This window comes from Nycticebus coucang, chromosome 20, assembly GCF_027406575.1.
Source record: "Nycticebus coucang isolate mNycCou1 chromosome 20, mNycCou1.pri, whole genome shotgun sequence".
In the NCBI taxonomy this organism is placed as follows: Eukaryota; Metazoa; Chordata; class Mammalia; order Primates; family Lorisidae; genus Nycticebus; species Nycticebus coucang.
The window spans coordinates 6876973-6889451 of record NC_069799.1 but is presented as its reverse complement, the minus strand read 5'-3'; the positions used below and the strand labels follow the sequence as shown (position 1 = coordinate 6889451).

At 39.6% G+C, this 12479-nt stretch overlaps 1 pseudogene; it reads right to left on the bottom strand.

Annotated features, from left to right (window-relative positions):
- Positions 1-11114, bottom strand: part of LOC128573099 (cell cycle checkpoint protein RAD17-like) — a 31816-nt pseudogene extending 20702 nt beyond the window's left edge.
- Between the last annotated feature and the right edge of the window lie 1365 nt (positions 11115-12479).

Genomic DNA, 12479 nt, shown 5'->3' with positions numbered 1-12479 from the left:
TCTAAGTGAGAATGTTTTCAGTTTTTCCTTGTTTAGTATGATGTTAGCTGTGGGTTTGCCATATATGGCTTTTATAATTTTGAGGTAAGTCTTATCTGTGCTTATTTTGTTAAGCTTTCTTATCAGAAAAAGGTCCTGAATTTTGTCAAATGCTTTTTTTGCATTTGTAGAGAAGATAATATGGTCTTTGTTTTTATTTCTATTCATGTGGTGAATTACATTTATAGATTTGTATAGTTTGAACCATTCTTACATCTCTTGGATGAAGCCCACTTGGTCATGGTGAATTTCTTTTTGATGTGCAACTGTATTTGGTTTGCTAGGATTTCATTCAGAATTTTTGAATCTATATTCATTAGGCATATTGGTCTATAGTTTTCTATTATTGTTGAGTCCTTTCCTGGCTTTGGTATCAAAGAGATATTGGCCTTGTAACATATACTGGGGCAGGGGGGATTCCTTCCTTCTTGAAGTTATGAAATAATTTCTGCAGAACAGGTATCAATTTTTCTTTGTAGGTCAAAATTCAGGTGTGAAACCATCTGGTCTAAGAGTTTTTTGTTGGAGGAATTTTTATTGCTATGAAATGCTCCAGGCTTATCTTATGAATTTTCTGCCTCAGTTGTAAAATCAATCCTTTCTCCAAGGAGCCCTGGTCCTATTTAATGGAGAATGATATTAGAAAACAAGACCTGGTTGTTAGGCATGCTCATTGTTACTGGGCTGTTTTTTGCTTTAGGTCCTCTCAGATAACAAAGCAAAAAAACATTTGTGTGTATACTAACTAGTATACATACATGTATCTAATAATATGTCTATAAGTATCCATCTATATCTGTGTTACATTAACCTTGAGTTCTCACTGCTGTCTACAACACTAATGCAGTACCGCATGAATTGTTTTAGTCTATTCCTTTTGCTTACCTAATAGCCACCAACTCCAACATGAAAGTAGTAAGTTTTTAATATTTATCTTTATTAATACAAATACTGGATGCACACACAAGTTTTCTGGTGCAGAGAAGATTGATTATTCTTTATGACAAATAACCACCCCGTGATTCCCCTGTGCCCCAACTCTTATTTCCAAAGGGACATGATAAGAGTTGGGTAGCAAGCTTACACGTACAGGATCTGTATTATATGAAAGGAATCCTGAAAAAAATGAATCCAGGTGCTCTCTCCATACTGAAAAGAGACAACAAAACCTCTTTGATTTTTGAGAATCATTACGGCTTCTTGCTCTAATCTTTTGAAATGTAAATATCTTTCTCTATAATTTTTTGTTCCAAAAAGTTACTTTCCCCTCCCTACTTTAATCTTTTCTTTTTAATTTTTTTAAATGTGAAAATATTAAGAGAGTATGAATGTTTTTATTACATAGATACACTGAATAATGTTGAAGTCAGGGTATTTAATGTGCCCATCACCAGGACAGTGTTCACTGTGCCCAGTGGGTAGTTTTTATCCCTTCTTCCTCCCCTTCCGTCTTAGTTACCAATGGCCTTTACATCTCTGTGCCTGCATGTACCCATTGTTTAGTTCCTACTTACTGGTGAAAGCATGTAGCATTTGTTTTTCCATTCCTGAGATCCTTCACATAGGATAGTGACCTCTAGTTTCACCCATGTTGCTGTGAAAAACATTATTTCATTCCTTTTATGGCATGACCAAATAGACTTTCATAGAACTCCATAGTGTCTATGTGTGTGAATATACATTGCCCAGTAATGGGAATTCTAAATCAAATGGTAGGTCCACTTTTAGCGCTTTGTGGATTCTCTAAGCTATTTTCCATAGGAGTTGTACCAGTTTACAGTTGTACCAACAATACATACAATTCCCTCCTCTCCATATACACTTTTTTTTTTTTAATTTTTTAATAATGGCCATTCTAATAGGCATAAGGGAATATCTCATTGTGGTTTTAATTTGCATTTCCCTAATGATTAGTGATGTTGAACATTTTTTTTTGGAAATTTATTTGTTGGCTATTTGTCTATCTTTTTTTGAAAAAGATTTGTTCAGGTCTTTTGATGTCACTTTCCGATGGGGTTGTTTTTATTTGCTGTTTTGTTTGAGTTCTTTGTATATTTTGGATATTCGTCCTTTGTCAAATGTATGTTTTGTGAATATTTCCTCCCTTTCTGTGCATTGTGTGTTTGCTCTGTTGATTATTTCCTTTGCTGTATAGAAACTTCTTAATTTAATTAAGTCCCATTTATTTATTTTTGTTGTATTTGCCTGTGGGGTCTTAGTTATAAATTCATTGCCTAGCCAAGAATCTAGAAGAGTTTTCTCTTAGAATTATTATGGTTTTACATCTTGAATTTAAGTCTTTAGTACATCTTGAATTAATTTTTGTATATGGTGAGAGATAGGGGTTCTGTTTCATTCTTCTGCATATGGCTAATTTCTCTAGCATCATTTGTTGAATAAAGTGTCCTTTCCCCAATGTATGTTTTTGTCTGCTTTGTGAAAGATAGTTGGTTGTAGTTATATAATTTTTTCTCTGCATTCTCTATTTTCTTCCTTTGAATATCTTTACCTGTACCATGACATATTTTGAAGTTAGGCATTGTGATGTCTCCAGATTTGTCCTTTATATGTAAAAAAAGCTATTCAGGCTCTTTTTTAAAGCTCTAAATGAATCTTGGGGTTATATTTCCTAGATCTTTAAAATAAGATGTTGGTATTTTGATGAAAATTACATTGAATCTATGAATCATTTTTGGAAGTTTGGACATTTAATGATGTTGATTCTACAAATCCATGAGTTTTTTTTGTTTGTTTGTTTGTTTTTTAGTTTGTATCATTTACAATTTCTTTCATCAGTGTTTCGTTGTTCTTACAGAGGTCTTTCACCTCCTTGGTTAAGTGTATCCATAAGAATTTTTTTTTTTTTTTTTGGAGCTATTGTAAATGGCATTGGGTCTTTGATTTGCCTCTTGGCTTGACTGTTATACAGAAATGTTACTTATTAATGAGCATTTATTTTGTAACCTGAGACTTTGTTGAATTTACCTATCAATTCCAGGAGCCTTTTGACTGGGCTTCTAGGATTTTCTAGATATAAGATTATACAATGAGCCAACTGAGATTGTTTGGCTTTCTCTTTCACTTTTTGGATGTCCTTCATTTCTTTCTCTTGTTTGATTACTTTGGCTAGAACTTTCAGTACTATGTTGAATAGAAGTAGTAACAGTGGGAACCTTTGTCTTGTTCCAGTTTTCAATTTTCCCCCATTCAGTATGATGTTGACTATGGGCTTGTCATATAAGAATTTTATAATTTTGAGGTATGTCCTTTCTATGCCTGATTTGTTGCTTTTTTTTTTTTTTTTTATCATGAAAGGATGCTAGATTTTCCTAAATGCTTTCTGTGTCTATTAAGATGATTATATGTCCTTTGTTTTTGCTTCTGTTTACGTGGTGAGTCATATTTATTGACTTACATATGTTGAATCATCCTTGCATCCCTGGAATGAAACCCATTGATTATGGTGAATTTTCTTTTTGCTATGCTGTTGAGTTTGGTTTTCTAGTATTTCACTGATAATTTTTTTCATCTATGTTCATAAGAAGTAGTGGTCTGTAGTTTTCTTTTTTTTGTTATGCCCTTTCCTGGCTTTGGTATCAAGATGATGAAGTCATTATCCCCATGTCCCTCAAACCTGCAAAGCACATTACCTCTCTTCCCTCTCTTAGAACCTCCTGTTACCTCTCTTCTGATTCATGATGTTCTCTCTTAGATGATCAATATGAAAGTGGAAATCCACTCATTATGTCCAGCCCTCCCAGTGATATTGTTGTGTATAGGCTGCTTCTAGTTCACTATCTTGGCCCCTAATATAAATCTCTATTAGCAAAATTTAACTATTGTTTCCATGTTTACAACCAGGGGTGTCTTTCTCGTTCTAGCTCTTTGCATCTCTTGAAATGTAAACATATAACCTCTGGAGAGGTAAATCTCTCTGAAGTTCTCTTTGTCTAATCTATCATAAATTACTTTCCTGTATTTGCTTCTAATTGAGTTCCAGTTTAACAAAATTTGCTCAAAAATCTGTAACTCAGCTGAAACATAGAAATATTTTCACTATAGCCCTGCATACAGATGTGGAAAGTGAGGCATAAAGAGACTAAAACTTGCAAAGTTCAGAGGGCTGAAGGTGGAATTTAAACTGAAATACATCTGAAATCCAAACTTACATTTCTTTAGTCAGTGGTTTGCTCCAGAAGACTTTCTTGGCACTCAGCTAGTTTAAAAAACATGCTAAACTTGTCCCTTTGACCTTGCTTTTTGTTCATGCTCCTTTCTTGGTCCAAGTACCTTATATTTCTTCATTAGTTAGCTCTGCAGAGTTTTGCTTTCTATTTAATTCCAATATTTATTCAGGAGTGACTTTGCATTTTTAGAATTTTCATGTATTTCTTAAGGTATTTTTAAAATACTTTGGAAAGATTAGGTGATAATGAAATACCCTGATAAGTAAAACTATTATTGCTGTCTCTGGGAATAGGATCCCAGTTTAATGTAAATACATAGTTCATCTTCAGTTTTAAACATAACTTTTTTATGTTTAAAAAAACATACTGGATGCACACACATAGTTTCCCACATGTCTTTCTTCTTTGGGACTCCAAAGCGTATCATGCTCATTATAACTTCATATTTTGTTTTTCCTGTTTCCCCAAATGGCTTTTATTAATGCAATAGTGATGTTCAAGGTCTGGGTGTGTGGCTGGAAATAGTAATTCAGAAGAGTGTAAAACCCCACCGGATTTTCCAGGTAATGAGGTACAAGACAAACTCTACAGCTGACATTTTTACTAGCACAATCTCTTCAATCCTGCTGCCATGCAGGGGACTCAGGAAAACTCTGTAATGTCATGAGGTTTTCCACATTATTTTAGAAAGTTTTGTGTCTTTTGGTTACAGCTTGTATTTGGCACCATCATTTAATTCCTGACCATTGCCTGTGCTTTCAGGAATAGGATGATAATGCAGCCTCTTTTCATAGAATTTAAAAGGGCTCTGGACAGTTCTTGTAAATGCTCACCTGCATGTTTAATTTCCTACAGTCAATGCCTTAGAATAAAAGCCCAAAAGAAAATAGCGCAGCAGTCCTGGTTTATCTGGTTCCTGGAGTGTGCTTTGTCACGGCTGTGACTATAGGCCTGCAGCTGGGGCAGTCTCTCTTTCTGCCAGTGAGACTGGCTGACATACCATGGGGGAACAGGAAGTCTTCTCAATCAGTACCTAGGCTTCCTGTGGAGACACAGCCCTCTGCTTAGCTGCAGTGGCCATGCTGCCCGTAGTTAACACAGTTTCACTCTTTGGAGCTCATTCGTTTAGAGAGCTGCATGAAGTCTTTACCCAGCAATCCGCAGTCATCACTGAACACTGCACAATGGAGCGGCTGCTTTCGCTACTGAATCCAGGGACAGCCATAGTGATGGACTCCTACCCGTCCAGCATTCAGTATAGTCCCCCCAATACTATTTTGACAGTAAGTGACTTTTTGGTGATTATTTTAGTATTTATGCCTTCTTTCTACTGAAGGTTTGACTACACTTTAGTGCCAACTGACTGTATTTCAGGCACTGTTTTAGAAATCTATTTACCTACTGCCTCTTTATTTGAAAATCTCTCAGTTGTTGAAGGTACAGGAAATGTAAGAATGGTTTTTCCTATTTAAGCTCATGCATGGAGGTAAGGTTGTAACATTAACTGTATCCTTTGTATAGAACAGGGGCTCCTTGACCAACAAAGTCTATTTCTTCTCCTTACAAACTAAGGTGCAGTGATGGGAATAAAGATCTAGTTAGAATTTTAAGGAATATGGTTTACCTTGCTGACATGATTGATAGTAACTCACTCAATTTTAGTTTATTCTAACAACCTGGGAAGACTCTGCCAGTACATTCCTTTGGTTAGGGAAAGGATGAAACCTTCCTTTTCATTGTTCAGTCATCTGTTCGTTCCTTCATTCAAGTCAATAAGTTCTAGGTCAGTGGTTCTCAATGTTTCTAATGCCACGACCCTTTAATACAGTTCCTCACGTTGTGGTGACCCCCACTATAAAATGATTTTTGTTGCTACTTCATAACTGTAATTTTGCTAGTTATGAATCATAATGTAAATATCTGATACGCAGGATGTATTTTCATTGTTACAAATGGGTCATGACCCACAGGTTGAGAACCACTGTGTAGGTGGAATGCAGTAGGCAGAAACTGCCAGTCTCAGCCTACAAAGAGGAAGTAGCAAAAAGACATGGTCCTTGCATGTAATTGTACATAATTTTATCAAATAAATACATTAATGAAGGAATGAATAACTCTGTCCTCTTGTTCTTTCTGGCAATTGGCATCTTAAATATTAAGAAAGAGGAAATATTCATACACTACTTTAGAATAAGCAGATCAGAACTTCTATGTAGGATGGAAGCAGCTTATACATTATATCCTTATCTAAGTTTATTCATGGAATAAAAAATCATTACAACAGTAGTAATTACAGAAGGAATAATAAGTGGTATAAATAGCCTCGCTAACCAGAGACCTGCACAGTGAACATTTTGTTTTTCAGAGCTGCAAACAACTGCATTGAGAAAGGTGAAGTTGTTACTTGCCCATCGGTTGCAAACTTCACAGTTCTTACTTAGGATATGTCCACAGAGCAAAGCATTGTTCTTGGTGTCTTTATGATTTTCATATTGTGATTTTTGTTCTACTCTGACTAGGAAAGGAAATGGCATCTTTCAACTGTCCTTGGGGGTCACACTTTTATCAGCCAAGTTAACCATGTCCGATCCAATTCTCAAATACTTTTTGGTGACCTCTTACGAGCAAGGAGCTCTGCCATGTTCTCTGGGAGCACAAAGATGAACGAGACGGGGAAATGAAGAATGTGCACAGGTAACTGCAAAGCAAGACAACAAGATAAATGCTTGGAGAGTATAAAACAAGTCCCGTTCTCACACAGAGGAGACGATATATATTCCTATGCTTCTCCGAGAAGGATTTATGAAAGAGGTAATATTGACTTGGAAATTGAGAATCTTTAGAGTTTAGACAGTTAGAAATGAAAGTGAACACGATGCAGGGCAGAGCAAACTTTATCATCAAAGACCATTTGTTCATTTATTAATCAAACATTTTTTAAGCACGAGTGGCACATAGTTGCAATCCACAAGTAATTTCCAATCTATCTGAGAATATAGACACTTACCTAATAAATGAAATGGATTAGGATGAATTTGGTAAAAGTGGGGTGTGCCAGGAGCACAGGGATGGAAGCAATTTGTTCTGACTAGAAGGGAAGAAGATTAAATTTGAACAGCCTTGAGTAAAAAATAGGAATTTTGTGGGCGACAAGAGAAAGAATGGCATTTCAGAGAGAGGAAAGATCGTGAGCTCATTGTCTAAGCCAGTGTTTTTTAAAATGTGAATTTTGGGGTGCCGCCTGTGGCTCAAAGGAGTAGGGCGCTGGCCCCATATACTGGAGGTGGTGGGTTCAAACCCAGCCCTGGCGAAAAACTGGAAAAAAAAAAGTGTGAATTTTGGACCACCTCTGTCAGAATCTACTGGCATGCTTCTAAATCAGATTCTTTGTCCCATTCCAGATCTATTCAACTATTATCTCTCTGAATATAACCCAGCATTTACCTTCTAAATATGTTTCTCAGCTTGAGAAAGGTTAAAATTGCTGATCCAAGGATGAAGTGATAGGGCTCATTTGGGGAGTGAAGAGTGGGTGATGCTGTGGCTCACCCCTGTAATCCCAGCACTCTGGGAGGCCGAGGCAGGTGGATTGCTTGAGCTCAGGAGTTTGAGACCAGCCTGAGCAAGAGTATGACCCCATTTCTACTAAAAGTATAAAAACTAGCCGGGTATTGTGGCAGGCACTAGTAGTCCCAGCTATTCAGGATGCTGAAGCAAGAGGATGGGCTGATCCCAAGGGTTTGAGATTGCTGTGAGCTATGGTGCTATGGTGCTCTATCTAAGGTGACAGACTGGGACTCTGTCTTAAAAAAAAAAAAAAAGAAAAGAAAAAAGTGGCTTGGCCCAGCTGGAGAGGTGCGCGAGACTGGATGACAGCCTGAGAGGAGGGGGAAGGCGGTCCTGTGAGTCAGTGGTGGTGCTGCCTCTGCAGCGTAGCGGGAGTTGTAAGAGATGAAGTTAGAAGAGCCAAGGGTGCCACACTGGGAAGAGACTTGAAGAAGTGTTTTGTCCTTAGACAATGGGGAGCCATTGCAGTGCTGCAAGTAAGTGAGTAAGGTGTATAAATTATCACACCCTGTGAAAACCCTTGATGTTTCTACACTTCCCACCGTGCTTTCTAAACAGTACGATATGCAATTTCACACACAGGTATTGAAATGATTGCTTCTTTTCTCCTACAAATACATGAGTTTTTAGAAAGGATTTTAAAGACAATGCAAATTCAATGTCGTACTTAACACATTTGTCAATTGTGATCTTGACGTTACAGATCCTCTCTGCAGTGTGTATTTCATGATTACACCTTTGACTGTTAACAGGACAGCCGAATATGCATGAGTTGTATTAATTTGCAAATTTGATGAGATAATTTCCAATTGCTTGGGCTGTCAGATGAGACAGTGGAATGAATTGTCTGGTCGGTTGGTCCATCACACACAGTGTGGCTGTGTGAGCCTTGACCACTCTGCTGTGTCACGTGGGGAAGAGTTAGGCTATGCTGTCTGACAGTCTGGAATTTGGGGACTTTCTGTTGTGTGTGCCGAGAGAGTGAAGTAGTCTACAAACTCCATCCTTAAAGCATTCTATAACTTTGTGCTTTTCTGCAATCAGGGTGGCAGCTCCTTCTGGAAGGTCATTGAACATGTGCCCTCCTGGCTCCCAGCTGTTTGCACGTCTGGAGTCCTTACCAGGCACTCCTACCCTGCCTCACATTCCCTTCTGGGGATGCTCCTTACCGTTGGCATCCCTGACTTCAGATTCGCCTGGGAGTGAACCTACTGTGGGGTGGAAAGAGGGACAGAGGAGCATGGGAGCTCACAGCCTCAGTCCAGGGGGGTCTGTCGTGATCCAGTGCAGAAGGGCCGAACCCGCATCTGCTGGGTCTCACTTCCATGAGGCTTAATCTCTGCATCATTCACAGAGTGGCAGCAACCCTGCAGGAGGACCAGGCATGTGCTAAGGCTGAGAAAGCAACGCAGGACTCTTTAAGCCCATTTTGGAGGCAGAGCTCAAGAAGCGCAAAGTCTCTAGAATATATCTTGGGATATTTCTTTAGATTTAAAAAAAATTCCATTTCTGCCCTGTGGGTGTCGATCCACTTTCATCCAGCACAGCTGACGGCTGGTTTGGTGTTCAGGTCTTTTCCTGACAAACCAGCAGCGCATCCCTGTCAGCCTGGCACACGAGGCTGTTTGTCAGAGTGAAGAGGGCTGGAAGCTTTTCAGGTCTCTGTGCATGCACTGGAGAAACCATCGGCTTCTAACGAGGGTGGGCTGTGTGCACGTCCTGCCAACACACAGCAAGGCAAAACTAAAGGGGGCTGCCCGGGCTCACTGTGAGTCAGGAGATCAAGGCACTGGCCAGGGTAATTGAGCTTTGGCTGTAATTGCAAACATCTGGTATCTTGTCATGGTCCTTAACATGGCCATGAGAAGGGCAGGCCAGACAGAGGGGCTCCGTGAGGGTCTGACAGTGGGGCTCTAAGCGTGGCCCAGACACATTCTGCCAAATTATTGTCGGGGAAAAACAGATTTAGCTGACAATGCCCAGAATGGAAATATGCCAATTTAAAGCAAAATTTCAGGCTTAAAAAAATCTGGGATATATAAATCTCTTCTGGTATGGTTCAAATTTTCACAAAGTTTCCTGATGAGAGTGGCTCCATGTGACTTTTTGTTTATTTATTTATTTATTTTTTTGAGACAGAGTCTCACTCTGTCACCCTGGGTAGAGTGCCGTGGGATCACAGCTCACAGGTCAGGGTCTTTCCCCACCACACGGACCTGAAAATGAAAGTGAAATACAAGCTTTTTAAATGTGGGGAGAGAAAGTCTGAGTGTCGGTATTACTGTGTTCTAGCAGAGTTTGACATACGGGGTCATTACCTTTCAAGTGACTTTTTTTTTTTTTTTTTTTTAGACAGAGTCTCCCTTTGTCACCCTCAGTAGAGTGTCATGGAGTCATAGCTCACAGCGACTTCAAACTCTTGGCCTTAAGTGATTCTCTTGCTTCAGCCTCCCAAGTAGCTGGGACACAGGAGCCCACCACAATGCCCAGATATTTTTAGAGATGGGGGCCTGGATCTGGCTCTGGCTGGTCTTGAACTCCTGAGCTCAGGTGATCCACCTGCCTCAGCCTCCCAGAGTGCTGGGATTACAGGCATTTTATCAGGTCTGGAAAGGATAGTTGAGAATCCAAGGCTAGAATTCTGGTTAGAGACAAAGTTAGGGCTGGAATAAAAGGTCTTGTCTCCACATGCAAGATCCTCTACAAGTCACCTTGAAGTCTCCCACCTTGGACAGGTAACATAAGACGCAGCAGGAAATCAAGTGTCTTATTTAACAGTACATCAATGGCAACAAATTGAAAAACTGCCAGGTGGGTCTGTGAGAAAGTCTTTCTGGTCAGTAACCAGAAAGGTTTTACAGGAAGGTATTTTATTCTTGAAGCTCATGATTAGTCATAAAAGAGACAGCTACATAGCTACTCACTTTGCTATGACACTGTAATAGCCTGAAGGGGAAATGTTGCCTCTTTAGATCAGCAGTCTAAACGGACCGAGTCTTGATTTAATTTACTGACAGTAAAATGTCATATTGATCTGTGCTAACCAGTGTGTGTATCACATTGGCACACGTCAGAGGAACGAGCACTACATTAGGAAAGAAAATAGGTGGGTGAAATCCTGGCTGTGTCACTTGCTGCTCTGTGACTCCGGGCCTCACCTCTGCTCACCATTTGGGGTCCCCTCACCGTCTGACAAATGCGGATGCTGCTGCTGCTTCCCTGGCCCCTTACAAGGTCAGCGTAGAAGCATGACTCCTTGGTATCATAATGCACAGGAGAAGACTTTGTGAACTCCAATAGGAAATTATTCCGAAACCCCATGATATTATTCATTAGGGTGAGGGGAAGAGAAGCAAGCTAGCTCAGCCAGGGCCTCCTCCTACTGAGCTCCCTTCCCTCAGGTGCCTCTTACAACAACCTTAGAAAGTAGATGTCCTTATTTCACTTTAACAGATGTAGAATTTTAGCGTCAAGTTATATTACTGACCACAAAGCTACCTGTGAAGAAAAAAAGAGTTCGTACTTGAATCAGAGTTACTCTGACTCCCAGATCCACCTGCTTGAGCAAACCACTGTCAGACTTTGCAGAGAACTTAGGGGTCCCCTTTGCAGCTGGTAGGCTCATTGTGTGAGCCCCTCACAGGAACCGCAGCCCACAAGCAAACAGCTGATGTGATGGCCCCTCCAGGTCTACACTCTGGCCATTTCCACTGGCCAGTGCAGGTAACACCTGTGTTTCTCCATTGTTTTATCACAGAAGCATGGTGATCAAAGCCTCCCTTTTATAGTCCCTGTGAAACAAATTGAAGAGCAGTGTTTACAAAGACCCTCCACTTGATCAGACTGCTGCTGGAGCCCTCGAGCGCTCCTGCCCTGCAGACAGCACTTATTTTAATGGCCTGAAGGAACGGACTTTTTTAGAAGATCAAATAAGACACCTAAAAAGAAATCTGGCTTCTTAGTCCCATGGGTATGAAAAGAAGCTTTTATGTTTCAATTTAAATTTTGAGAATTGTTTGCCTTTTCAGACTCCAGGGAGAAGACAGAGATTTATATTGGTGTCCTGCCTCAAGGTAAAACTGCACACCATGGGGTTAACTTACTGCATCCGGAAGAGTGGGGTAGCCTGGGGTGCGGTTGGTAAGCCTTGGGTTCCAGTCCTGACTGTGCCACTCACCAGCTGTGTGACCTTGGGAAAGTGAACTAACCTTTCTGAATCTGTTTTCTTATCTATAAAATAGAGATTACAGATGTCTTCATAGAAGGGTATATTAAGAATTTATAAAGAAAACAAACTTGTTTGTCTATCAGTTGATTTGTAGCAGGTTGTAAATTCCCTTGGTCCTGTGAACAGAAGATCATAGTTTTAGTTTCATATGTTGGTGTGTGATCTCATTTCTCAAAGTCCTTCCTCTCTCCCTCCCTCCCTCTCTTCCTCTCATTCCGTTATGACCAATCTTTGTTTCTTAATTGGAAAAGATGAAGAATTTGGGTGAGAGTATCTTCGAAGTTCCTTTCAGGTCAAACATTCTATGTGCCTATGACTGATTACTTTTAGCCCAGTAACCACGAGAGTTTTGGTGGTTACTACTTGACATACTTTGAAAGAAATACTTTTAAATGGCTCTGACAATGTTATATTGAAAAATAAGAATCCTTTGCAGATAACCCAGGAAAAGGATACCT